At 46.3% G+C, this 24421-nt stretch overlaps 16 non-coding genes across 16 annotated transcripts; all 16 read left to right on the top strand.

Moving 5' to 3' along the window:
* Positions 1-380: 380 nt before the first annotated feature.
* On the top strand, positions 381-499 carry LOC140576113 (5S ribosomal RNA). The gene has a single exon (XR_011981345.1). It is a non-coding gene; the product is annotated as a 5S ribosomal RNA (ribosomal RNA).
* A 1389-nt stretch (positions 500-1888) lies between these two features.
* On the top strand, positions 1889-2007 carry LOC140576482 (5S ribosomal RNA). The gene has a single exon (XR_011981693.1). It is a non-coding gene; the product is annotated as a 5S ribosomal RNA (ribosomal RNA).
* Positions 2008-3396: 1389 nt separating this feature from the next.
* LOC140576340 (5S ribosomal RNA) lies at positions 3397-3515 on the top strand. The gene has a single exon (XR_011981558.1). It is a non-coding gene; the product is annotated as a 5S ribosomal RNA (ribosomal RNA).
* Positions 3516-4904: 1389 nt separating this feature from the next.
* Positions 4905-5023, top strand: LOC140576339 (5S ribosomal RNA). The gene has a single exon (XR_011981557.1). It is a non-coding gene; the product is annotated as a 5S ribosomal RNA (ribosomal RNA).
* Positions 5024-6412: 1389 nt separating this feature from the next.
* On the top strand, positions 6413-6531 carry LOC140576337 (5S ribosomal RNA). Its single transcript, XR_011981555.1, has one exon. It is a non-coding gene; the product is annotated as a 5S ribosomal RNA (ribosomal RNA).
* A 1390-nt stretch (positions 6532-7921) lies between these two features.
* LOC140576336 (5S ribosomal RNA) lies at positions 7922-8040 on the top strand. The gene has a single exon (XR_011981554.1). It is a non-coding gene; the product is annotated as a 5S ribosomal RNA (ribosomal RNA).
* Positions 8041-9430: 1390 nt separating this feature from the next.
* Positions 9431-9549, top strand: LOC140576335 (5S ribosomal RNA). The gene has a single exon (XR_011981553.1). It is a non-coding gene; the product is annotated as a 5S ribosomal RNA (ribosomal RNA).
* A 1389-nt stretch (positions 9550-10938) lies between these two features.
* Positions 10939-11057, top strand: LOC140576334 (5S ribosomal RNA). The gene has a single exon (XR_011981552.1). It is a non-coding gene; the product is annotated as a 5S ribosomal RNA (ribosomal RNA).
* Positions 11058-12446: 1389 nt separating this feature from the next.
* LOC140576332 (5S ribosomal RNA) lies at positions 12447-12565 on the top strand. Its single transcript, XR_011981551.1, has one exon. It is a non-coding gene; the product is annotated as a 5S ribosomal RNA (ribosomal RNA).
* Positions 12566-13955: 1390 nt separating this feature from the next.
* On the top strand, positions 13956-14074 carry LOC140576331 (5S ribosomal RNA). Its single transcript, XR_011981550.1, has one exon. It is a non-coding gene; the product is annotated as a 5S ribosomal RNA (ribosomal RNA).
* A 1390-nt stretch (positions 14075-15464) lies between these two features.
* Positions 15465-15583, top strand: LOC140576330 (5S ribosomal RNA). Its single transcript, XR_011981549.1, has one exon. It is a non-coding gene; the product is annotated as a 5S ribosomal RNA (ribosomal RNA).
* Positions 15584-16973: 1390 nt separating this feature from the next.
* LOC140576329 (5S ribosomal RNA) lies at positions 16974-17092 on the top strand. The gene has a single exon (XR_011981548.1). It is a non-coding gene; the product is annotated as a 5S ribosomal RNA (ribosomal RNA).
* A 1390-nt stretch (positions 17093-18482) lies between these two features.
* LOC140576102 (5S ribosomal RNA) lies at positions 18483-18601 on the top strand. The gene has a single exon (XR_011981334.1). It is a non-coding gene; the product is annotated as a 5S ribosomal RNA (ribosomal RNA).
* A 1389-nt stretch (positions 18602-19990) lies between these two features.
* On the top strand, positions 19991-20109 carry LOC140576328 (5S ribosomal RNA). Its single transcript, XR_011981547.1, has one exon. It is a non-coding gene; the product is annotated as a 5S ribosomal RNA (ribosomal RNA).
* A 1390-nt stretch (positions 20110-21499) lies between these two features.
* LOC140576327 (5S ribosomal RNA) lies at positions 21500-21618 on the top strand. Its single transcript, XR_011981546.1, has one exon. It is a non-coding gene; the product is annotated as a 5S ribosomal RNA (ribosomal RNA).
* A 1389-nt stretch (positions 21619-23007) lies between these two features.
* On the top strand, positions 23008-23126 carry LOC140576325 (5S ribosomal RNA). Its single transcript, XR_011981544.1, has one exon. It is a non-coding gene; the product is annotated as a 5S ribosomal RNA (ribosomal RNA).
* The last annotated feature ends 1295 nt before the right edge of the window (positions 23127-24421 follow it).

The raw sequence follows: 24421 nt of genomic DNA, 5'->3' as shown, positions 1-24421 counted from the left end.
AGGGGTGTAAATAAAAGGAGCCAAGACAGTTGAGAAAGATTTGTGATTTTGTAATTGTCCCGTTTCACAAGCCCATTCGACTCATGTGGCTTATGTGACTTTTATGTTGACAAGGCCGAGTCTGGCGGCCGGCGTTAGCCTTTGTTGCTGAATGTTCAAGTGTCAGCCAAAAGAGCAAGTTTTGTTGTTTTATTTTTTTTGTGAAAAGAGAAGGAGGACAGGAGAGAGCAATGAAATGTGTGATTGGTTTGAATGAGCTTGGTGGGGTTGCTTTGGAAGTAAGAAAGGAGGGCGAGTAAATGTGTGTCCCCTGTAGTGTGGAAAAGGCAGCCGTCTTTTGCCGCATGCTTATAAATAGGCTGAGTGGAAGCAGTGCTCTCGCTTACGGCCATACCACCCTGAGCACGCCCGATCTCGTCTGATCTCGGAAGCTAAGCAGGGTTGGGCCTGGTTAGTACTTGGATGGGAGACCGCCTGGGAATACCAGGTGCTGTAAGCTTTTGCCATCCTCAAGCACTTACATGCACATTCTTTCACTTGCTTTTCTTACTTTTACTCCATCTTACTTTACGCTTTCACAAATCTACAACGCATTACCCTTTCTTTTACATGTACGTCCTTGTGTTACATTTCATACGGTCTTTGGAGTCTTCAGAGTCGAAACATTTCAGCGTCAGATGCCGTTTAAGCCCACCTGCATGGCCTGCCATGGGATGGAAACCAATCAGTTGTAGTTTGGCTTAATTATAGCCAGTTGCTCTCAAAACAAAACACTGGAAAATATTCAACAAGAACTCTGTGGAGGGAATGCTGTGGATAAAAGTAACCCAAGCCTGCCAGTAGGGGTCAGTGTACGTTTGAGGAAACTGACAACATGGGGGGGAAAGTCTGTTACAGGATGTCAACGCAGAGCAGAACTACAACCAATCACAATTACAGCTCATGGGTGGGACAAGCCCAATATTTGCTGTTAAAAACAAACAAACAAACAAAAAAACACCTGCTAATTTAGATCACTTACTTAGGTCACATTAAAGCAACACATCACGAAAGGGAGTGAGCCGTGGGGCAATAACAGCACCGTTTCGTCACAGCCGTGATGTTTATTTCACCGTTACACGCAACCTCAAGTCATGGGCCGCCATTCATGGGTCCCCGTTCTCGTTTCGGGGGGCTGATTTCCAGTTGTATTGAGTTTTTTTTAAATTCTCCTCCCAGACCTGCCTGCATCTACAACAGTTGTTCTTTTGTCCCCCTAAAGCTTCACAGAGCTCTTTGAACTTGACATGGCGACGCCACTTCCCTAAGTCAAAAGGCTGGCTGGCCCACTCAGCCCGAGCCTGCTTCACCGGCATCCCTGCGACTCGCAACTCACCTCAGAGCGATGCTTCGCCCGGCGTGCTAGCGTGAGCTTTTTTCTTTTTTTTTTTTTGCCCGGCTTCCATATTGGTAGGAAGTAGCCTCTGCATTTATCCCGTATTCCTGTTGTACCTTAGTATGTGGAATTTAGGGGTGTAAATAAAAGGAGCCAAGACAGTTGAGAAAGATTTGTGATTTTGTAATTGTCCCGTTTCACAAGCCCATTCGACTCATGTGGCTTATGTGACTTTTATGTTGACAAGGCCGAGTCTGGCGGCCGGCGTTAGCCTTTGTTGCTGAATGTTCAAGTGTCAGCCAAAAGAGCAAGTTTTGTTGTTTTATTTTTTTTGTGAAAAGAGAAGGAGGACAGGAGAGAGCAATGAAATGTGTGATTGGTTTGAATGAGCTTGGTGGGGTTGCTTTGGAAGTAAGAAAGGAGGGCGAGTAAATGTGTGTCCCCTGTAGTGTGGAAAAGGCAGCCGTCTTTTGCCGCATGCTTATAAATAGGCTGAGTGGAAGCAGTGCTCTCGCTTACGGCCATACCACCCTGAGCACGCCCGATCTCGTCTGATCTCGGAAGCTAAGCAGGGTCGGGCCTGGTTAGTACTTGGATGGGAGACCGCCTGGGAATACCAGGTACTGTAAGCTTTTGCCATCCTCAAGCACTTACATGCACATTCTTTCACTTGCTTTTCTTACTTTTACTCCATCTTACTTTACGCTTTCACAAATCTACAACGCATTACCCTTTCTTTTACATGTACGTCCTTGTGTTACATTTCATACGGTCTTTGGAGTCTTCAGAGTCGAAACATTTCAGCGTCAGATGCCGTTTAAGCCCACCTGCATGGCCTGCCATGGGATGGAAACCAATCAGTTGTAGTTTGGCTTAATTATAGCCAGTTGCTCTCAAAACAAAACACTGGAAAATATTCAACAAGAACTCTGTGGAGGGAATGCTGTGGATAAAAGTAACCCAAGCCTGCCAGTAGGGGTCAGTGTACGTTTGAGGAAACTGACAACATGGGGGGGAAAGTCTGTTACAGGATGTCAACGCAGAGCAGAACTACAACCAATCACAATTACAGCTCATGGGTGGGACAAGCCCAATATTTGCTGTTAAAAACAAACAAACAAACAAAAAAACACCTGCTAATTTAGATCACTTACTTAGGTCACATTAAAGCAACACATCACGAAAGGGAGTGAGCCGTGGGGCAATAACAGCACCGTTTCGTCACAGCCGTGATGTTTATTTCACCGTTACACGCAACCTCAAGTCATGGGCCGCCATTCATGGGTCCCCGTTCTCGTTTCGGGGGGCTGATTTCCAGTTGTATTGAGTTTTTTTAAAATTCTCCTCCCAGACCTGCCTGCATCTACAACAGTTGTTCTTTTGTCCCCCTAAAGCTTCACAGAGCTCTTTGAACTTGACATGGCGACGCCACTTCCCTAAGTCAAAAGGCTGGCTGGCCCACTCAGCCCGAGCCTGCTTCACCGGCATCCCTGCGACTCGCAACTCACCTCAGAGCGATGCTTCGCCCGGCGTGCTAGCGTGAGCTTTTTTCTTTTTTTTTTTTTGCCCGGCTTCCATATTGGTAGGAAGTAGCCTCTGCATTTATCCCGTATTCCTGTTGTACCTTAGTATGTGGAATTTAGGGGTGTAAATAAAAGGAGCCAAGACAGTTGAGAAAGATTTGTGATTTTGTAATTGTCCCGTTTCACAAGCCCATTCGACTCATGTGGCTTATGTGACTTTTATGTTGACAAGGCCGAGTCTGGCGGCCGGCGTTAGCCTTTGTTGCTGAATGTTCAAGTGTCAGCCAAAAGAGCAAGTTTTGTTGTTTTATTTTTTTTGTGAAAAGAGAAGGAGGACAGGAGAGAGCAATGAAATGTGTGATTGGTTTGAATGAGCTTGGTGGGGTTGCTTTGGAAGTAAGAAAGGAGGGCGAGTAAATGTGTGTCCCCTGTAGTGTGGAAAAGGCAGCCGTCTTTTGCCGCGTGCTTATAAATAGGCTGAGTGGAAGCAGCGCTCTCGCTTACGGCCATACCACCCTGAGCACGCCCGATCTCGTCTGATCTCGGAAGCTAAGCAGGGTCGGGCCTGGTTAGTACTTGGATGGGAGACCGCCTGGGAATACCAGGTGCTGTAAGCTTTTGCCATCCTCAAGCACTTACATGCACATTCTTTCACTTGCTTTTCTTACTTTTACTCCATCTTACTTTACGCTTTCACAAATCTACAACGCATTACCCTTTCTTTTACATGTACGTCCTTGTGTTACATTTCATACGGTCTTTGGAGTCTTCAGAGTCGAAACATTTCAGCGTCAGATGCCGTTTAAGCCCACCTGCATGGCCTGCCATGGGATGGAAACCAATCAGTTGTAGTTTGGCTTAATTATAGCCAGTTGCTCTCAAAACAAAACACTGGAAAATATTCAACAAGAACTCTGTGGAGGGAATGCTGTGGATAAAAGTAACCCAAGCCTGCCAGTAGGGGTCAGTGTACGTTTGAGGAAACTGACAACATGGGGGGGAAAGTCTGTTACAGGATGTCAACGCAGAGCAGAACTACAACCAATCACAATTACAGCTCATGGGTGGGACAAGCCCAATATTTGCTGTTAAAAACAAACAAACAAACAAAAAAACACCTGCTAATTTAGATCACTTACTTAGGTCACATTAAAGCAACACATCACGAAAGGGAGTGAGCCGTGGGGCAATAACAGCACCGTTTCGTCACAGCCGTGATGTTTATTTCACCGTTACACGCAACCTCAAGTCATGGGCCGCCATTCATGGGTCCCCGTTCTCGTTTCGGGGGGCTGATTTCCAGTTGTATTGAGTTTTTTTAAAATTCTCCTCCCAGACCTGCCTGCATCTACAACAGTTGTTCTTTTGTCCCCCTAAAGCTTCACAGAGCTCTTTGAACTTGACATGGCGACGCCACTTCCCTAAGTCAAAAGGCTGGCTGGCCCACTCAGCCCGAGCCTGCTTCACCGGCATCCCTGCGACTCGCAACTCACCTCAGAGCGATGCTTCGCCCGGCGTGCTAGCGTGAGCTTTTTTCTTTTTTTTTTTTTGCCCGGCTTCCATATTGGTAGGAAGTAGCCTCTGCATTTATCCCGTATTCCTGTTGTACCTTAGTATGTGGAATTTAGGGGTGTAAATAAAAGGAGCCAAGACAGTTGAGAAAGATTTGTGATTTTGTAATTGTCCCGTTTCACAAGCCCATTCGACTCATGTGGCTTATGTGACTTTTATGTTGACAAGGCCGAGTCTGGCGGCCGGCGTTAGCCTTTGTTGCTGAATGTTCAAGTGTCAGCCAAAAGAGCAAGTTTTGTTGTTTTATTTTTTTTGTGAAAAGAGAAGGAGGACAGGAGAGAGCAATGAAATGTGTGATTGGTTTGAATGAGCTTGGTGGGGTTGCTTTGGAAGTAAGAAAGGAGGGCGAGTAAATGTGTGTCCCCTGTAGTGTGGAAAAGGCAGCCGTCTTTTGCCGCGTGCTTATAAATAGGCTGAGTGGAAGCAGTGCTCTCGCTTACGGCCATACCACCCTGAGCACGCCCGATCTCGTCTGATCTCGGAAGCTAAGCAGGGTCGGGCCTGGTTAGTACTTGGATGGGAGACCGCCTGGGAATACCAGGTGCTGTAAGCTTTTGCCATCCTCAAGCACTTACATGCACATTCTTTCACTTGCTTTTCTTACTTTTACTCCATCTTACTTTACGCTTTCACAAATCTACAACGCATTACCCTTTCTTTTACATGTACGTCCTTGTGTTACATTTCATACGGTCTTTGGAGTCTTCAGAGTCGAAACATTTCAGCGTCAGATGCCGTTTAAGCCCACCTGCATGGCCTGCCATGGGATGGAAACCAATCAGTTGTAGTTTGGCTTAATTATAGCCAGTTGCTCTCAAAACAAAACACTGGAAAATATTCAACAAGAACTCTGTGGAGGGAATGCTGTGGATAAAAGTAACCCAAGCCTGCCAGTAGGGGTCAGTGTACGTTTGAGGAAACTGACAACATGGGGGGGAAAGTCTGTTACAGGATGTCAACGCAGAGCAGAACTACAACCAATCACAATTACAGCTCATGGGTGGGACAAGCCCAATATTTGCTGTTAAAAACAAACAAACAAACAAAAAAACACCTGCTAATTTAGATCACTTACTTAGGTCACATTAAAGCAACACATCACGAAAGGGAGTGAGCCGTGGGGCAATAACAGCACCGTTTCGTCACAGCCGTGATGTTTATTTCACCGTTACACGCAACCTCAAGTCATGGGCCGCCATTCATGGGTCCCCGTTCTCGTTTCGGGGGGCTGATTTCCAGTTGTATTGAGTTTTTTTTAAATTCTCCTCCCAGACCTGCCTGCATCTACAACAGTTGTTCTTTTGTCCCCCTAAAGCTTCACAGAGCTCTTTGAACTTGACATGGCGACGCCACTTCCCTAAGTCAAAAGGCTGGCTGGCCCACTCAGCCCGAGCCTGCTTCACCGGCATCCCTGCGACTCGCAACTCACCTCAGAGCGATGCTTCGCCCGGCGTGCTAGCGTGAGCTTTTTTCTTTTTTTTTTTTTGCCCGGCTTCCATATTGGTAGGAAGTAGCCTCTGCATTTATCCCGTATTCCTGTTGTACCTTAGTATGTGGAATTTAGGGGTGTAAATAAAAGGAGCCAAGACAGTTGAGAAAGATTTGTGATTTTGTAATTGTCCCGTTTCACAAGCCCATTCGACTCATGTGGCTTATGTGACTTTTATGTTGACAAGGCCGAGTCTGGCGGCCGGCGTTAGCCTTTGTTGCTGAATGTTCAAGTGTCAGCCAAAAGAGCAAGTTTTGTTGTTTTATTTTTTTTGTGAAAAGAGAAGGAGGACAGGAGAGAGCAATGAAATGTGTGATTGGTTTGAATGAGCTTGGTGGGGTTGCTTTGGAAGTAAGAAAGGAGGGCGAGTAAATGTGTGTCCCCTGTAGTGTGGAAAAGGCAGCCGTCTTTTGCCGCATGCTTATAAATAGGCTGAGTGGAAGCAGTGCTCTCGCTTACGGCCATACCACCCTGAGCACGCCCGATCTCGTCTGATCTCGGAAGCTAAGCAGGGTCGGGCCTGGTTAGTACTTGGATGGGAGACCGCCTGGGAATACCAGGTGCTGTAAGCTTTTGCCATCCTCAAGCACTTACATGCACATTCTTTCACTTGCTTTTCTTACTTTTACTCCATCTTACTTTACGCTTTCACAAATCTACAACGCATTACCCTTTCTTTTACATGTACGTCCTTGTGTTACATTTCATACGGTCTTTGGAGTCTTCAGAGTCGAAACATTTCAGCGTCAGATGCCGTTTAAGCCCACCTGCATGGCCTGCCATGGGATGGAAACCAATCAGTTGTAGTTTGGCTTAATTATAGCCAGTTGCTCTCAAAACAAAACACTGGAAAATATTCAACAAGAACTCTGTGGAGGGAATGCTGTGGATAAAAGTAACCCAAGCCTGCCAGTAGGGGTCAGTGTACGTTTGAGGAAACTGACAACATGGGGGGGAAAGTCTGTTACAGGATGTCAACGCAGAGCAGAACTACAACCAATCACAATTACAGCTCATGGGTGGGACAAGCCCAATATTTGCTGTTAAAAACAAACAAACAAACAAAAAAACACCTGCTAATTTAGATCACTTACTTAGGTCACATTAAAGCAACACATCACGAAAGGGAGTGAGCCGTGGGGCAATAACAGCACCGTTTCGTCACAGCCGTGATGTTTATTTCACCGTTACACGCAACCTCAAGTCATGGGCCGCCATTCATGGGTCCCCGTTCTCGTTTCGGGGGGCTGATTTCCAGTTGTATTGAGTTTTTTTTAAATTCTCCTCCCAGACCTGCCTGCATCTACAACAGTTGTTCTTTTGTCCCCCTAAAGCTTCACAGAGCTCTTTGAACTTGACATGGCGACGCCACTTCCCTAAGTCAAAAGGCTGGCTGGCCCACTCAGCCCGAGCCTGCTTCACCGGCATCCCTGCGACTCGCAACTCACCTCAGAGCGATGCTTCGCCCGGCGTGCTAGCGTGAGCTTTTTTCTTTTCTTTTTTTTTGCCCGGCTTCCATATTGGTAGGAAGTAGCCTCTGCATTTATCCCGTATTCCTGTTGTACCTTAGTATGTGGAATTTAGGGGTGTAAATAAAAGGAGCCAAGACAGTTGAGAAAGATTTGTGATTTTGTAATTGTCCCGTTTCACAAGCCCATTCGACTCATGTGGCTTATGTGACTTTTATGTTGACAAGGCCGAGTCTGGCGGCCGGCGTTAGCCTTTGTTGCTGAATGTTCAAGTGTCAGCCAAAAGAGCAAGTTTTGTTGTTTTATTTTTTTTGTGAAAAGAGAAGGAGGACAGGAGAGAGCAATGAAATGTGTGATTGGTTTGAATGAGCTTGGTGGGGTTGCTTTGGAAGTAAGAAAGGAGGGCGAGTAAATGTGTGTCCCCTGTAGTGTGGAAAAGGCAGCCGTCTTTTGCCGCGTGCTTATAAATAGGCTGAGTGGAAGCAGTGCTCTCGCTTACGGCCATACCACCCTGAGCACGCCCGATCTCGTCTGATCTCGGAAGCTAAGCAGGGTCGGGCCTGGTTAGTACTTGGATGGGAGACCGCCTGGGAATACCAGGTGCTGTAAGCTTTTGCCATCCTCAAGCACTTACATGCACATTCTTTCACTTGCTTTTCTTACTTTTACTCCATCTTACTTTACGCTTTCACAAATCTACAACGCATTACCCTTTCTTTTACATGTACGTCCTTGTGTTACATTTCATACGGTCTTTGGAGTCTTCAGAGTCGAAACATTTCAGCGTCAGATGCCGTTTAAGCCCACCTGCATGGCCTGCCATGGGATGGAAACCAATCAGTTGTAGTTTGGCTTAATTATAGCCAGTTGCTCTCAAAACAAAACACTGGAAAATATTCAACAAGAACTCTGTGGAGGGAATGCTGTGGATAAAAGTAACCCAAGCCTGCCAGTAGGGGTCAGTGTACGTTTGAGGAAACTGACAACATGGGGGGGAAAGTCTGTTACAGGATGTCAACGCAGAGCAGAACTACAACCAATCACAATTACAGCTCATGGGTGGGACAAGCCCAATATTTGCTGTTAAAAACAAACAAACAAACAAAAAAACACCTGCTAATTTAGATCACTTACTTAGGTCACATTAAAGCAACACATCACGAAAGGGAGTGAGCCGTGGGGCAATAACAGCACCGTTTCGTCACAGCCGTGATGTTTATTTCACCGTTACACGCAACCTCAAGTCATGGGCCGCCATTCATGGGTCCCCGTTCTCGTTTCGGGGGGCTGATTTCCAGTTGTATTGAGTTTTTTTTAAATTCTCCTCCCAGACCTGCCTGCATCTACAACAGTTGTTCTTTTGTCCCCCTAAAGCTTCACAGAGCTCTTTGAACTTGACATGGCGACGCCACTTCCCTAAGTCAAAAGGCTGGCTGGCCCACTCAGCCCGAGCCTGCTTCACCGGCATCCCTGCGACTCGCAACTCACCTCAGAGCGATGCTTCGCCCGGCGTGCTAGCGTGAGCTTTTTTCTTTTCTTTTTTTTTGCCCGGCTTCCATATTGGTAGGAAGTAGCCTCTGCATTTATCCCGTATTCCTGTTGTACCTTAGTATGTGGAATTTAGGGGTGTAAATAAAAGGAGCCAAGACAGTTGAGAAAGATTTGTGATTTTGTAATTGTCCCGTTTCACAAGCCCATTCGACTCATGTGGCTTATGTGACTTTTATGTTGACAAGGCCGAGTCTGGCGGCCGGCGTTAGCCTTTGTTGCTGAATGTTCAAGTGTCAGCCAAAAGAGCAAGTTTTGTTGTTTTATTTTTTTTGTGAAAAGAGAAGGAGGACAGGAGAGAGCAATGAAATGTGTGATTGGTTTGAATGAGCTTGGTGGGGTTGCTTTGGAAGTAAGAAAGGAGGGCGAGTAAATGTGTGTCCCCTGTAGTGTGGAAAAGGCAGCCGTCTTTTGCCGCGTGCTTATAAATAGGCTGAGTGGAAGCAGTGCTCTCGCTTACGGCCATACCACCCTGAGCACGCCCGATCTCGTCTGATCTCGGAAGCTAAGCAGGGTCGGGCCTGGTTAGTACTTGGATGGGAGACCGCCTGGGAATACCAGGTGCTGTAAGCTTTTGCCATCCTCAAGCACTTACATGCACATTCTTTCACTTGCTTTTCTTACTTTTACTCCATCTTACTTTACGCTTTCACAAATCTACAACGCATTACCCTTTCTTTTACATGTACGTCCTTGTGTTACATTTCATACGGTCTTTGGAGTCTTCAGAGTCGAAACATTTCAGCGTCAGATGCCGTTTAAGCCCACCTGCATGGCCTGCCATGGGATGGAAACCAATCAGTTGTAGTTTGGCTTAATTATAGCCAGTTGCTCTCAAAACAAAACACTGGAAAATATTCAACAAGAACTCTGTGGAGGGAATGCTGTGGATAAAAGTAACCCAAGCCTGCCAGTAGGGGTCAGTGTACGTTTGAGGAAACTGACAACATGGGGGGGAAAGTCTGTTACAGGATGTCAACGCAGAGCAGAACTACAACCAATCACAATTACAGCTCATGGGTGGGACAAGCCCAATATTTGCTGTTAAAAACAAACAAACAAACAAAAAAACACCTGCTAATTTAGATCACTTACTTAGGTCACATTAAAGCAACACATCACGAAAGGGAGTGAGCCGTGGGGCAATAACAGCACCGTTTCGTCACAGCCGTGATGTTTATTTCACCGTTACACGCAACCTCAAGTCATGGGCCGCCATTCATGGGTCCCCGTTCTCGTTTCGGGGGGCTGATTTCCAGTTGTATTGAGTTTTTTTTAAATTCTCCTCCCAGACCTGCCTGCATCTACAACAGTTGTTCTTTTGTCCCCCTAAAGCTTCACAGAGCTCTTTGAACTTGACATGGCGACGCCACTTCCCTAAGTCAAAAGGCTGGCTGGCCCACTCAGCCCGAGCCTGCTTCACCGGCATCCCTGCGACTCGCAACTCACCTCAGAGCGATGCTTCGCCCGGCGTGCTAGCGTGAGCTTTTTTCTTTTTTTTTTTTTGCCCGGCTTCCATATTGGTAGGAAGTAGCCTCTGCATTTATCCCGTATTCCTGTTGTACCTTAGTATGTGGAATTTAGGGGTGTAAATAAAAGGAGCCAAGACAGTTGAGAAAGATTTGTGATTTTGTAATTGTCCCGTTTCACAAGCCCATTCGACTCATGTGGCTTATGTGACTTTTATGTTGACAAGGCCGAGTCTGGCGGCCGGCGTTAGCCTTTGTTGCTGAATGTTCAAGTGTCAGCCAAAAGAGCAAGTTTTGTTGTTTTATTTTTTTTGTGAAAAGAGAAGGAGGACAGGAGAGAGCAATGAAATGTGTGATTGGTTTGAATGAGCTTGGTGGGGTTGCTTTGGAAGTAAGAAAGGAGGGCGAGTAAATGTGTGTCCCCTGTAGTGTGGAAAAGGCAGCCGTCTTTTGCCGCATGCTTATAAATAGGCTGAGTGGAAGCAGTGCTCTCGCTTACGGCCATACCACCCTGAGCACGCCCGATCTCGTCTGATCTCGGAAGCTAAGCAGGGTCGGGCCTGGTTAGTACTTGGATGGGAGACCGCCTGGGAATACCAGGTGCTGTAAGCTTTTGCCATCCTCAAGCACTTACATGCACATTCTTTCACTTGCTTTTCTTACTTTTACTCCATCTTACTTTACGCTTTCACAAATCTACAACGCATTACCCTTTCTTTTACATGTACGTCCTTGTGTTACATTTCATACGGTCTTTGGAGTCTTCAGAGTCGAAACATTTCAGCGTCAGATGCCGTTTAAGCCCACCTGCATGGCCTGCCATGGGATGGAAACCAATCAGTTGTAGTTTGGCTTAATTATAGCCAGTTGCTCTCAAAACAAAACACTGGAAAATATTCAACAAGAACTCTGTGGAGGGAATGCTGTGGATAAAAGTAACCCAAGCCTGCCAGTAGGGGTCAGTGTACGTTTGAGGAAACTGACAACATGGGGGGGAAAGTCTGTTACAGGATGTCAACGCAGAGCAGAACTACAACCAATCACAATTACAGCTCATGGGTGGGACAAGCCCAATATTTGCTGTTAAAAACAAACAAACAAACAAAAAAACACCTGCTAATTTAGATCACTTACTTAGGTCACATTAAAGCAACACATCACGAAAGGGAGTGAGCCGTGGGGCAATAACAGCACCGTTTCGTCACAGCCGTGATGTTTATTTCACCGTTACACGCAACCTCAAGTCATGGGCCGCCATTCATGGGTCCCCGTTCTCGTTTCGGGGGGCTGATTTCCAGTTGTATTGAGTTTTTTTTAAATTCTCCTCCCAGACCTGCCTGCATCTACAACAGTTGTTCTTTTGTCCCCCTAAAGCTTCACAGAGCTCTTTGAACTTGACATGGCGACGCCACTTCCCTAAGTCAAAAGGCTGGCTGGCCCACTCAGCCCGAGCCTGCTTCACCGGCATCCCTGCGACTCGCAACTCACCTCAGAGCGATGCTTCGCCCGGCGTGCTAGCGTGAGCTTTTTTCTTTTTTTTTTTTTGCCCGGCTTCCATATTGGTAGGAAGTAGCCTCTGCATTTATCCCGTATTCCTGTTGTACCTTAGTATGTGGAATTTAGGGGTGTAAATAAAAGGAGCCAAGACAGTTGAGAAAGATTTGTGATTTTGTAATTGTCCCGTTTCACAAGCCCATTCGACTCATGTGGCTTATGTGACTTTTATGTTGACAAGGCCGAGTCTGGCGGCCGGCGTTAGCCTTTGTTGCTGAATGTTCAAGTGTCAGCCAAAAGAGCAAGTTTTGTTGTTTTATTTTTTTTGTGAAAAGAGAAGGAGGACAGGAGAGAGCAATGAAATGTGTGATTGGTTTGAATGAGCTTGGTGGGGTTGCTTTGGAAGTAAGAAAGGAGGGCGAGTAAATGTGTGTCCCCTGTAGTGTGGAAAAGGCAGCCGTCTTTTGCCGCATGCTTATAAATAGGCTGAGTGGAAGCAGTGCTCTCGCTTACGGCCATACCACCCTGAGCACGCCCGATCTCGTCTGATCTCGGAAGCTAAGCAGGGTCGGGCCTGGTTAGTACTTGGATGGGAGACCGCCTGGGAATACCAGGTGCTGTAAGCTTTTGCCATCCTCAAGCACTTACATGCACATTCTTTCACTTGCTTTTCTTACTTTTACTCCATCTTACTTTACGCTTTCACAAATCTACAACGCATTACCCTTTCTTTTACATGTACGTCCTTGTGTTACATTTCATACGGTCTTTGGAGTCTTCAGAGTCGAAACATTTCAGCGTCAGATGCCGTTTAAGCCCACCTGCATGGCCTGCCATGGGATGGAAACCAATCAGTTGTAGTTTGGCTTAATTATAGCCAGTTGCTCTCAAAACAAAACACTGGAAAATATTCAACAAGAACTCTGTGGAGGGAATGCTGTGGATAAAAGTAACCCAAGCCTGCCAGTAGGGGTCAGTGTACGTTTGAGGAAACTGACAACATGGGGGGGAAAGTCTGTTACAGGATGTCAACGCAGAGCAGAACTACAACCAATCACAATTACAGCTCATGGGTGGGACAAGCCCAATATTTGCTGTTAAAAACAAACAAACAAACAAAAAAACACCTGCTAATTTAGATCACTTACTTAGGTCACATTAAAGCAACACATCACGAAAGGGAGTGAGCCGTGGGGCAATAACAGCACCGTTTCGTCACAGCCGTGATGTTTATTTCACCGTTACACGCAACCTCAAGTCATGGGCCGCCATTCATGGGTCCCCGTTCTCGTTTCGGGGGGCTGATTTCCAGTTGTATTGAGTTTTTTTTAAATTCTCCTCCCAGACCTGCCTGCATCTACAACAGTTGTTCTTTTGTCCCCCTAAAGCTTCACAGAGCTCTTTGAACTTGACATGGCGACGCCACTTCCCTAAGTCAAAAGGCTGGCTGGCCCACTCAGCCCGAGCCTGCTTCACCGGCATCCCTGCGACTCGCAACTCACCTCAGAGCGATGCTTCGCCCGGCGTGCTAGCGTGAGCTTTTTTCTTTTCTTTTTTTTTGCCCGGCTTCCATATTGGTAGGAAGTAGCCTCTGCATTTATCCCGTATTCCTGTTGTACCTTAGTATGTGGAATTTAGGGGTGTAAATAAAAGGAGCCAAGACAGTTGAGAAAGATTTGTGATTTTGTAATTGTCCCGTTTCACAAGCCCATTCGACTCATGTGGCTTATGTGACTTTTATGTTGACAAGGCCGAGTCTGGCGGCCGGCGTTAGCCTTTGTTGCTGAATGTTCAAGTGTCAGCCAAAAGAGCAAGTTTTGTTGTTTTATTTTTTTTGTGAAAAGAGAAGGAGGACAGGAGAGAGCAATGAAATGTGTGATTGGTTTGAATGAGCTTGGTGGGGTTGCTTTGGAAGTAAGAAAGGAGGGCGAGTAAATGTGTGTCCCCTGTAGTGTGGAAAAGGCAGCCGTCTTTTGCCGCATGCTTATAAATAGGCTGAGTGGAAGCAGTGCTCTCGCTTACGGCCATACCACCCTGAGCACGCCCGATCTCGTCTGATCTCGGAAGCTAAGCAGGGTCGGGCCTGGTTAGTACTTGGATGGGAGACCGCCTGGGAATACCAGGTGCTGTAAGCTTTCGCCATCCTCAAGCACTTACATGCACATTCTTTCACTTGCTTTTCTTACTTTTACTCCATCTTACTTTACGCTTTCACAAATCTACAACGCATTACCCTTTCTTTTACATGTACGTCCTTGTGTTACATTTCATACGGTCTTTGGAGTCTTCAGAGTCGAAACATTTCAGCGTCAGATGCCGTTTAAGCCCACCTGCATGGCCTGCCATGGGATGGAAACCAATCAGTTGTAGTTTGGCTTAATTATAGCCAGTTGCTCTCAAAACAAAACACTGGAAAATATTCAACAAGAACTCTGTGGAGGGAATGCTGTGGATAAAAGTAACCCAAGCCTGCCAGTAGGGGTCAGTGTACGTTTGAGGAAACTGACAACATGGGGGGGAAAGTCTGTTACAGGATGTCAACGCAGAGCAGAACTACAACCAATCACAATTACAGCTCATGGGTGGGACAAGCCCAATATTTGCTGTTAAAAACAAACAAACAAACAAAAAAACACCTGCTAATTTAGATCACTTACTTAGGTCACATTAAAGCAACACATCACGAAAGGGAGTGAGCCGTGGGGCAATAACAGCACCGTTTCGTCACAGCCGTGATGTTTATTTCACCGTTACACGCAACCTCAAGTCATGGGCCGCCATTCATGGGTCCCCGTTCTCGTTTCGGGGGGCTGATTTCCAGTTGTATTGAGTTTTTTTTAAATTCTCCTCCCAGACCTGCCTGCATCTACAACAGTTGTTCTTTTGTCCCCCTAAAGCTTCACAGAGCTCTTTGAACTTGACATGGCGACGCCACTTCCCTAAGTCAAAAGGCTGGCTGGCCCACTCAGCCCGAGCCTGCTTCACCGGCATCCCTGCGACTCGCAACTCACCTCAGAGCGATGCTTCGCCCGGCGTGCTAGCGTGAGCTTTTTTCTTTTCTTTTTTTTTGCCCGGCTTCCATATTGGTAGGAAGTAGCCTCTGCATTTATCCCGTATTCCTGTTGTACCTTAGTATGTGGAATTTAGGGGTGTAAATAAAAGGAGCCAAGACAGTTGAGAAAGATTTGTGATTTTGTAATTGTCCCGTTTCACAAGCCCATTCGACTCATGTGGCTTATGTGACTTTTATGTTGACAAGGCCGAGTCTGGCGGCCGGCGTTAGCCTTTGTTGCTGAATGTTCAAGTGTCAGCCAAAAGAGCAAGTTTTGTTGTTTTATTTTTTTTGTGAAAAGAGAAGGAGGACAGGAGAGAGCAATGAAATGTGTGATTGGTTTGAATGAGCTTGGTGGGGTTGCTTTGGAAGTAAGAAAGGAGGGCGAGTAAATGTGTGTCCCCTGTAGTGTGGAAAAGGCAGCCGTCTTTTGCCGCATGCTTATAAATAGGCTGAGTGGAAGCAGTGCTCTCGCTTACGGCCATACCACCCTGAGCACGCCCGATCTCGTCTGATCTCGGAAGCTAAGCAGGGTCGGGCCTGGTTAGTACTTGGATGGGAGACCGCCTGGGAATACCAGGTGCTGTAAGCTTTCGCCATCCTCAAGCACTTACATGCACATTCTTTCACTTGCTTTTCTTACTTTTACTCCATCTTACTTTACGCTTTCACAAATCTACAACGCATTACCCTTTCTTTTACATGTACGTCCTTGTGTTACATTTCATACGGTCTTTGGAGTCTTCAGAGTCGAAACATTTCAGCGTCAGATGCCGTTTAAGCCCACCTGCATGGCCTGCCATGGGATGGAAACCAATCAGTTGTAGTTTGGCTTAATTATAGCCAGTTGCTCTCAAAACAAAACACTGGAAAATATTCAACAAGAACTCTGTGGAGGGAATGCTGTGGATAAAAGTAACCCAAGCCTGCCAGTAGGGGTCAGTGTACGTTTGAGGAAACTGACAACATGGGGGGGAAAGTCTGTTACAGGATGTCAACGCAGAGCAGAACTACAACCAATCACAATTACAGCTCATGGGTGGGACAAGCCCAATATTTGCTGTTAAAAACAAACAAACAAACAAAAAAACACCTGCTAATTTAGATCACTTACTTAGGTCACATTAAAGCAACACATCACGAAAGGGAGTGAGCCGTGGGGCAATAACAGCACCGTTTCGTCACAGCCGTGATGTTTATTTCACCGTTACACGCAACCTCAAGTCATGGGCCGCCATTCATGGGTCCCCGTTCTCGTTTCGGGGGGCTGATTTCCAGTTGTATTGAGTTTTTTTTAAATTCTCCTCCCAGACCTGCCTGCATCTACAACAGTTGTTCTTTTGTCCCCCTAAAGCTTCACAGAGCTCTTTGAACTTGACATGGCGACGCCACTTCCCTAAGTCAAAAGGCTGGCTGGCCCACTCAGCCCGAGCCTGCTTCACCGGCATCCCTGCGACTCGCAACTCACCTCAGAGCGATGCTTCGCCCGGCGTGCTAGCGTGAGCTTTTTTCTTTTCTTTTTTTTTGCCCGGCTTCCATATTGGTAGGAAGTAGCCTCTGCATTTATCCCGTATTCCTGTTGTACCTTAGTATGTGGAATTTAGGGGTGTAAATAAAAGGAGCCAAGACAGTTGAGAAAGATTTGTGATTTTGTAATTGTCCCGTTTCACAAGCCCATTCGACTCATGTGGCTTATGTGACTTTTATGTTGACAAGGCCGAGTCTGGCGGCCGGCGTTAGCCTTTGTTGCTGAATGTTCAAGTGTCAGCCAAAAGAGCAAGTTTTGTTGTTTTATTTTTTTTGTGAAAAGAGAAGGAGGACAGGAGAGAGCAATGAAATGTGTGATTGGTTTGAATGAGCTTGGTGGGGTTGCTTTGGAAGTAAGAAAGGAGGGCGAGTAAATGTGTGTCCCCTGTAGTGTGGAAAAGGCAGCCGTCTTTTGCCGCATGCTTATAAATAGGCTGAGTGGAAGCAGTGCTCTCGCTTACGGCCATACCACCCTGAGCACGCCCGATCTCGTCTGATCTCGGAAGCTAAGCAGGGTCGGGCCTGGTTAGTACTTGGATGGGAGACCGCCTGGGAATACCAGGTGCTGTAAGCTTTCGCCATCCTCAAGCACTTACATGCACATTCTTTCACTTGCTTTTCTTACTTTTACTCCATCTTACTTTACGCTTTCACAAATCTACAACGCATTACCCTTTCTTTTACATGTACGTCCTTGTGTTACATTTCATACGGTCTTTGGAGTCTTCAGAGTCGAAACATTTCAGCGTCAGATGCCGTTTAAGCCCACCTGCATGGCCTGCCATGGGATGGAAACCAATCAGTTGTAGTTTGGCTTAATTATAGCCAGTTGCTCTCAAAACAAAACACTGGAAAATATTCAACAAGAACTCTGTGGAGGGAATGCTGTGGATAAAAGTAACCCAAGCCTGCCAGTAGGGGTCAGTGTACGTTTGAGGAAACTGACAACATGGGGGGGAAAGTCTGTTACAGGATGTCAACGCAGAGCAGAACTACAACCAATCACAATTACAGCTCATGGGTGGGACAAGCCCAATATTTGCTGTTAAAAACAAACAAACAAACAAAAAAACACCTGCTAATTTAGATCACTTACTTAGGTCACATTAAAGCAACACATCACGAAAGGGAGTGAGCCGTGGGGCAATAACAGCACCGTTTCGTCACAGCCGTGATGTTTATTTCACCGTTACACGCAACCTCAAGTCATGGGCCGCCATTCATGGGTCCCCGTTCTCGTTTCGGGGGGCTGATTTCCAGTTGTATTGAGTTTTTTTTAAATTCTCCTCCCAGACCTGCCTGCATCTACAACAGTTGTTCTTTTGTCCCCCTAAAGCTTCACAGAGCTCTTTGAACTTGACATGGCGACGCCACTTCCCTAAGTCAAAAGGCTGGCTGGCCCACTCAGCCCGAGCCTGCTTCACCGGCATCCCTGCGACTCGCAACTCACCTCAGAGCGATGCTTCGCCCGGCGTGCTAGCGTGAGCTTTTTTCTTTTCTTTTTTTTTGCCCGGCTTCCATATTGGTAGGAAGTAGCCTCTGCATTTATCCCGTATTCCTGTTGTACCTTAGTATGTGGAATTTAGGGGTGTAAATAAAAGGAGCCAAGACAGTTGAGAAAGATTTGTGATTTTGTAATTGTCCCGTTTCACAAGCCCATTCGACTCATGTGGCTTATGTGACTTTTATGTTGACAAGGCCGAGTCTGGCGGCCGGCGTTAGCCTTTGTTGCTGAATGTTCAAGTGTCAGCCAAAAGAGCAAGTTTTGTTGTTTTATTTTTTTTGTGAAAAGAGAAGGAGGACAGGAGAGAGCAATGAAATGTGTGATTGGTTTGAATGAGCTTGGTGGGGTTGCTTTGGAAGTAAGAAAGGAGGGCGAGTAAATGTGTGTCCCCTGTAGTGTGGAAAAGGCAGCCGTCTTTTGCCGCATGCTTATAAATAGGCTGAGTGGAAGCAGTGCTCTCGCTTACGGCCATACCACCCTGAGCACGCCCGATCTCGTCTGATCTCGGAAGCTAAGCAGGGTTGGGCCTGGTTAGTACTTGGATGGGAGACCGCCTGGGAATACCAGGTGCTGTAAGCTTTTGCCATCCTCAAGCACTTACATGCACATTCTTTCACTTGCTTTTCTTACTTTTACTCCATCTTACTTTACGCTTTCACAAATCTACAACGCATTACCCTTTCTTTTACATGTACGTCCTTGTGTTACATTTCATACGGTCTTTGGAGTCTTCAGAGTCGAAACATTTCAGCGTCAGATGCCGTTTAAGCCCACCTGCATGGCCTGCCATGGGATGGAAACCAATCAGTTGTAGTTTGGCTTAATTATAGCCAGTTGCTCTCAAAACAAAACACTGGAAAATATTCAACAAGAACTCTGTGGAGGGAATGCTGTGGATAAAAGTAACCCAAGCCTGCCAGTAGGGGTCAGTGTACGTTTGAGGAAACTGACAACATGGGGGGGAAAGTCTGTTACAGGATGTCAACGCAGAGCAGAACTACAACCAATCACAATTACAGCTCATGGGTGGGACAAGCCCAATATTTGCTGTTAAAAACAAACAAACAAACAAAAAAACACCTGCTAATTTAGATCACTTACTTAGGTCACATTAAAGCAACACATCACGAAAGGGAGTGAGCCGTGGGGCAATAACAGCACCGTTTCGTCACAGCCGTGATGTTTATTTCACCGTTACACGCAACCTCAAGTCATGGGCCGCCATTCATGGGTCCCCGTTCTCGTTTCGGGGGGCTGATTTCCAGTTGTATTGAGTTTTTTTTAAATTCTCCTCCCAGACCTGCCTGCATCTACAACAGTTGTTCTTTTGTCCCCCTAAAGCTTCACAGAGCTCTTTGAACTTGACATGGCGACGCCACTTCCCTAAGTCAAAAGGCTGGCTGGCCCACTCAGCCCGAGCCTGCTTCACCGGCATCCCTGCGACTCGCAACTCACCTCAGAGCGATGCTTCGCCCGGCGTGCTAGCGTGAGCTTTTTTCTTTTTTTTTTTTTGCCCGGCTTCCATATTGGTAGGAAGTAGCCTCTGCATTTATCCCGTATTCCTGTTGTACCTTAGTATGTGGAATTTAGGGGTGTAAATAAAAGGAGCCAAGACAGTTGAGAAAGATTTGTGATTTTGTAATTGTCCCGTTTCACAAGCCCATTCGACTCATGTGGCTTATGTGACTTTTATGTTGACAAGGCCGAGTCTGGCGGCCGGCGTTAGCCTTTGTTGCTGAATGTTCAAGTGTCAGCCAAAAGAGCAAGTTTTGTTGTTTTATTTTTTTTGTGAAAAGAGAAGGAGGACAGGAGAGAGCAATGAAATGTGTGATTGGTTTGAATGAGCTTGGTGGGGTTGCTTTGGAAGTAAGAAAGGAGGGCGAGTAAATGTGTGTCCCCTGTAGTGTGGAAAAGGCAGCCGTCTTTTGCCGCATGCTTATAAATAGGCTGAGTGGAAGCAGTGCTCTCGCTTACGGCCATACCACCCTGAGCACGCCCGATCTCGTCTGATCTCGGAAGCTAAGCAGGGTCGGGCCTGGTTAGTACTTGGATGGGAGACCGCCTGGGAATACCAGGTGCTGTAAGCTTTTGCCATCCTCAAGCACTTACATGCACATTCTTTCACTTGCTTTTCTTACTTTTACTCCATCTTACTTTACGCTTTCACAAATCTACAACGCATTACCCTTTCTTTTACATGTACGTCCTTGTGTTACATTTCATACGGTCTTTGGAGTCTTCAGAGTCGAAACATTTCAGCGTCAGATGCCGTTTAAGCCCACCTGCATGGCCTGCCATGGGATGGAAACCAATCAGTTGTAGTTTGGCTTAATTATAGCCAGTTGCTCTCAAAACAAAACACTGGAAAATATTCAACAAGAACTCTGTGGAGGGAATGCTGTGGATAAAAGTAACCCAAGCCTGCCAGTAGGGGTCAGTGTACGTTTGAGGAAACTGACAACATGGGGGGGAAGGTCTGTTACAGGATGTCAACGCAGAGCAGAACTACAACCAATCACAATTACAGCTCATGGGTGGGACAAGCCCAATATTTGCTGTTAAAAACAAACAAACAAACAAAAAAACACCTGCTAATTTAGATCACTTACTTAGGTCACATTAAAGCAACACATCACGAAAGGGAGTGAGCCGTGGGGCAATAACAGCACCGTTTCGTCACAGCCGTGATGTTTATTTCACCGTTACACGCAACCTCAAGTCATGGGCCGCCATTCATGGGTCCCTGTTCTCGTTTCGGGGGGCTGATTTCCAGTTGTATTGAGTTTTTTTTAAAATTCTCCTCCCAGACCTGCCTGCATCTACAACAGTTGTTCTTTTGTCCCCCTAAAGCTTCACAGAGCTCTTTGAACTTGACATGGCGACGCCACTTCCCTAAGTCAAAAGGCTGGCTGGCCCACTCAGCCCGAGCCTGCTTCACCGGCATCCCTGCGACTCGCAACTCACCTCAGAGCGATGCTTCGCCCGGCGTGCTAGCGTGAGCTTTTTTCTTTTTTTTTTTTTGCCCGGCTTCCATATTGGTAGGAAGTAGCCTCTGCATTTATCCCGTATTCCTGTTGTACCTTAGTATGTGGAATTTAGGGGTGTAAATAAAAGGAGCCAAGACAGTTGAGAAAGATTTGTGATTTTGTAATTGTCCCGTTTCACAAGCCCATTCGACTCATGTGGCTTATGTGACTTTTATGTTGACAAGGCCGAGTCTGGCGGCCGGCGTTAGCCTTTGTTGCTGAATGTTCAAGTGTCAGCCAAAAGAGCAAGTTTTGTTGTTTTATTTTTTTTGTGAAAAGAGAAGGAGGACAGGAGAGAGCAATGAAATGTGTGATTGGTTTGAATGAGCTTGGTGGGGTTGCTTTGGAAGTAAGAAAGGAGGGCGAGTAAATGTGTGTCCCCTGTAGTGTGGAAAAGGCAGCCGTCTTTTGCCGCATGCTTATAAATAGGCTGAGTGGAAGCAGTGCTCTCGCTTACGGCCATACCACCCTGAGCACGCCCGATCTCGTCTGATCTCGGAAGCTAAGCAGGGTCGGGCCTGGTTAGTACTTGGATGGGAGACCGCCTGGGAATACCAGGTGCTGTAAGCTTTTGCCATCCTCAAGCACTTACATGCACATTCTTTCACTTGCTTTTCTTACTTTTACTCCATCTTACTTTACGCTTTCACAAATCTACAACGCATTACCCTTTCTTTTACATGTACGTCCTTGTGTTACATTTCATACGGTCTTTGGAGTCTTCAGAGTCGAAACATTTCAGCGTCAGATGCCGTTTAAGCCCACCTGCATGGCCTGCCATGGGATGGAAACCAATCAGTTGTAGTTTGGCTTAATTATAGCCAGTTGCTCTCAAAACAAAACACTGGAAAATATTCAACAAGAACTCTGTGGAGGGAATGCTGTGGATAAAAGTAACCCAAGCCTGCCAGTAGGGGTCAGTGTACGTTTGAGGAAACTGACAACATGGGGGGGAAAGTCTGTTACAGGATGTCAACGCAGAGCAGAACTACAACCAATCACAATTACAGCTCATGGGTGGGACAAGCCCAATATTTGCTGTTAAAAACAAACAAACAAACAAAAAAACACCTGCTAATTTAGATCACTTACTTAGGTCACATTAAAGCAACACATCACGAAAGGGAGTGAGCCGTGGGGCAATAACAGCACCGTTTCGTCACAGCCGTGATGTTTATTTCACCGTTACACGCAACCTCAAGTCATGGGCCGCCATTCATGGGTCCCCGTTCTCGTTTCGGGGGGCTGATTTCCAGTTGTATTGAGTTTTTTTTAAATTCTCCTCCCAGACCTGCCTGCATCTACAACAGTTGTTCTTTTGTCCCCCTAAAGCTTCACAGAGCTCTTTGAACTTGACATGGCGACGCCACTTCCCTAAGTCAAAAGGCTGGCTGGCCCACTCAGCCCGAGCCTGCTTCACCGGCATCCCTGCGACTCGCAACTCACCTCAGAGCGATGCTTCGCCCGGCGTGCTAGCGTGAGCTTTTTTCTTTTTTTTTTTTTGCCCGGCTTCCATATTGGTAGGAAGTAGCCTCTGCATTTATCCCGTATTCCTGTTGTACCTTAGTATGTGGAATTTAGGGGTGTAAATAAAAGGAGCCAAGACAGTTGAGAAAGATTTGTGATTTTGTAATTGTCCCGTTTCACAAGCCCATTCGACTCATGTGGCTTATGTGACTTTTATGTTGACAAGGCCGAGTCTGGCGGCCGGCGTTAGCCTTTGTTGCTGAATGTTCAAGTGTCAGCCAAAAGAGCAAGTTTTGTTGTTTTATTTTTTTTGTGAAAAGAGAAGGAGGACAGGAGAGAGCAATGAAATGTGTGATTGGTTTGAATGAGCTTGGTGGGGTTGCTTTGGAAGTAAGAAAGGAGGGCGAGTAAATGTGTGTCCCCTGTAGTGTGGAAAAGGCAGCCGTCTTTTGCCGCATGCTTATAAATAGGCTGAGTGGAAGCAGTGCTCTCGCTTACGGCCATACCACCCTGAGCACGCCCGATCTCGTCTGATCTCGGAAGCTAAGCAGGGTCGGGCCTGGTTAGTACTTGGATGGGAGACCGCCTGGGAATACCAGGTGCTGTAAGCTTTTGCCATCCTCAAGCACTTACATGCACATTCTTTCACTTGCTTTTCTTACTTTTACTCCATCTTACTTTACGCTTTCACAAATCTACAACGCATTACCCTTTCTTTTACATGTACGTCCTTGTGTTACATTTCATACGGTCTTTGGAGTCTTCAGAGTCGAAACATTTCAGCGTCAGATGCCGTTTAAGCCCACCTGCATGGCCTGCCATGGGATGGAAACCAATCAGTTGTAGTTTGGCTTAATTATAGCCAGTTGCTCTCAAAACAAAACACTGGAAAATATTCAACAAGAACTCTGTGGAGGGAATGCTGTGGATAAAAGTAACCCAAGCCTGCCAGTAGGGGTCAGTGTACGTTTGAGGAAACTGACAACATGGGGGGGAAGGTCTGTTACAGAATGTCAACGCAGAGCAGAACTACAACCAATCACAATTACAGCTCATGGGTGGGACAAGCCCAATATTTGCTGTTAAAAACAAACAAACAAACAAAAAAACACCTGCTAATTTAGATCACTTACTTAGGTCACATTAAAGCAACACATCACGAAAGGGAGTGAGCCGTGGGGCAATAACAGCACCGTTTCGTGACAGCCGTGATGTTTATTTCACCGTTACACGCAACCTCAAGTCATGGGCCGCCATTCATGGGTCCCCGTTCTCGTTTCGGGGGGCTGATTTCCAGTTGTATTGAGTTTTTTTAAAATTCTCCTCCCAGACCTGCCTGCATCTACAACAGTTGTTCTTTTGTCCCCCTAAAGCTTCACAGAGCTCTTTGAACTTGACATGGCGACGCCACTTCCCTAAGTCAAAAGGCTGGCTGGCCCACTCAGCCCGAGCCTGCTTCACCGGCATCCCTGCGACTCGCAACTCACCTCAGAGCGATGCTTCGCCCGGCGTGCTAGCGTGAGCTTTTTTCTTTTTTTTTTTTTGCCCGGCTTCCATATTGGTAGGAAGTAGCCTCTGCATTTATCCCGTATTCCTGTTGTACCTTAGTATGTGGAATTTAGGGGTGTAAATAAAAGGAGCCAAGACAGTTGAGAAAGATTTGTGATTTTGTAATTGTCCCGTTTCACAAGCCCATTCGACTCATGTGGCTTATGTGACTTTTATGTTGACAAGGCCGAGTCTGGCGGCCGGCGTTAGCCTTTGTTGCTGAATGTTCAAGTGTCAGCCAAAAGAGCAAGTTTTGTTGTTTTATTTTTTTTGTGAAAAGAGAAGGAGGACAGGAGAGAGCAATGAAATGTGTGATTGGTTTGAATGAGCTTGGTGGGGTTGCTTTGGAAGTAAGAAA

Source organism: Salminus brasiliensis, chromosome 13 (genome assembly GCF_030463535.1).
Source record: "Salminus brasiliensis chromosome 13, fSalBra1.hap2, whole genome shotgun sequence".
Lineage (NCBI taxonomy): Eukaryota > Metazoa > Chordata > Actinopteri > Characiformes > Bryconidae > Salminus > Salminus brasiliensis.
The sequence above is the reverse complement of the archived record's forward strand: the minus strand, read 5'-3'. Positions and strand labels throughout refer to the sequence as shown.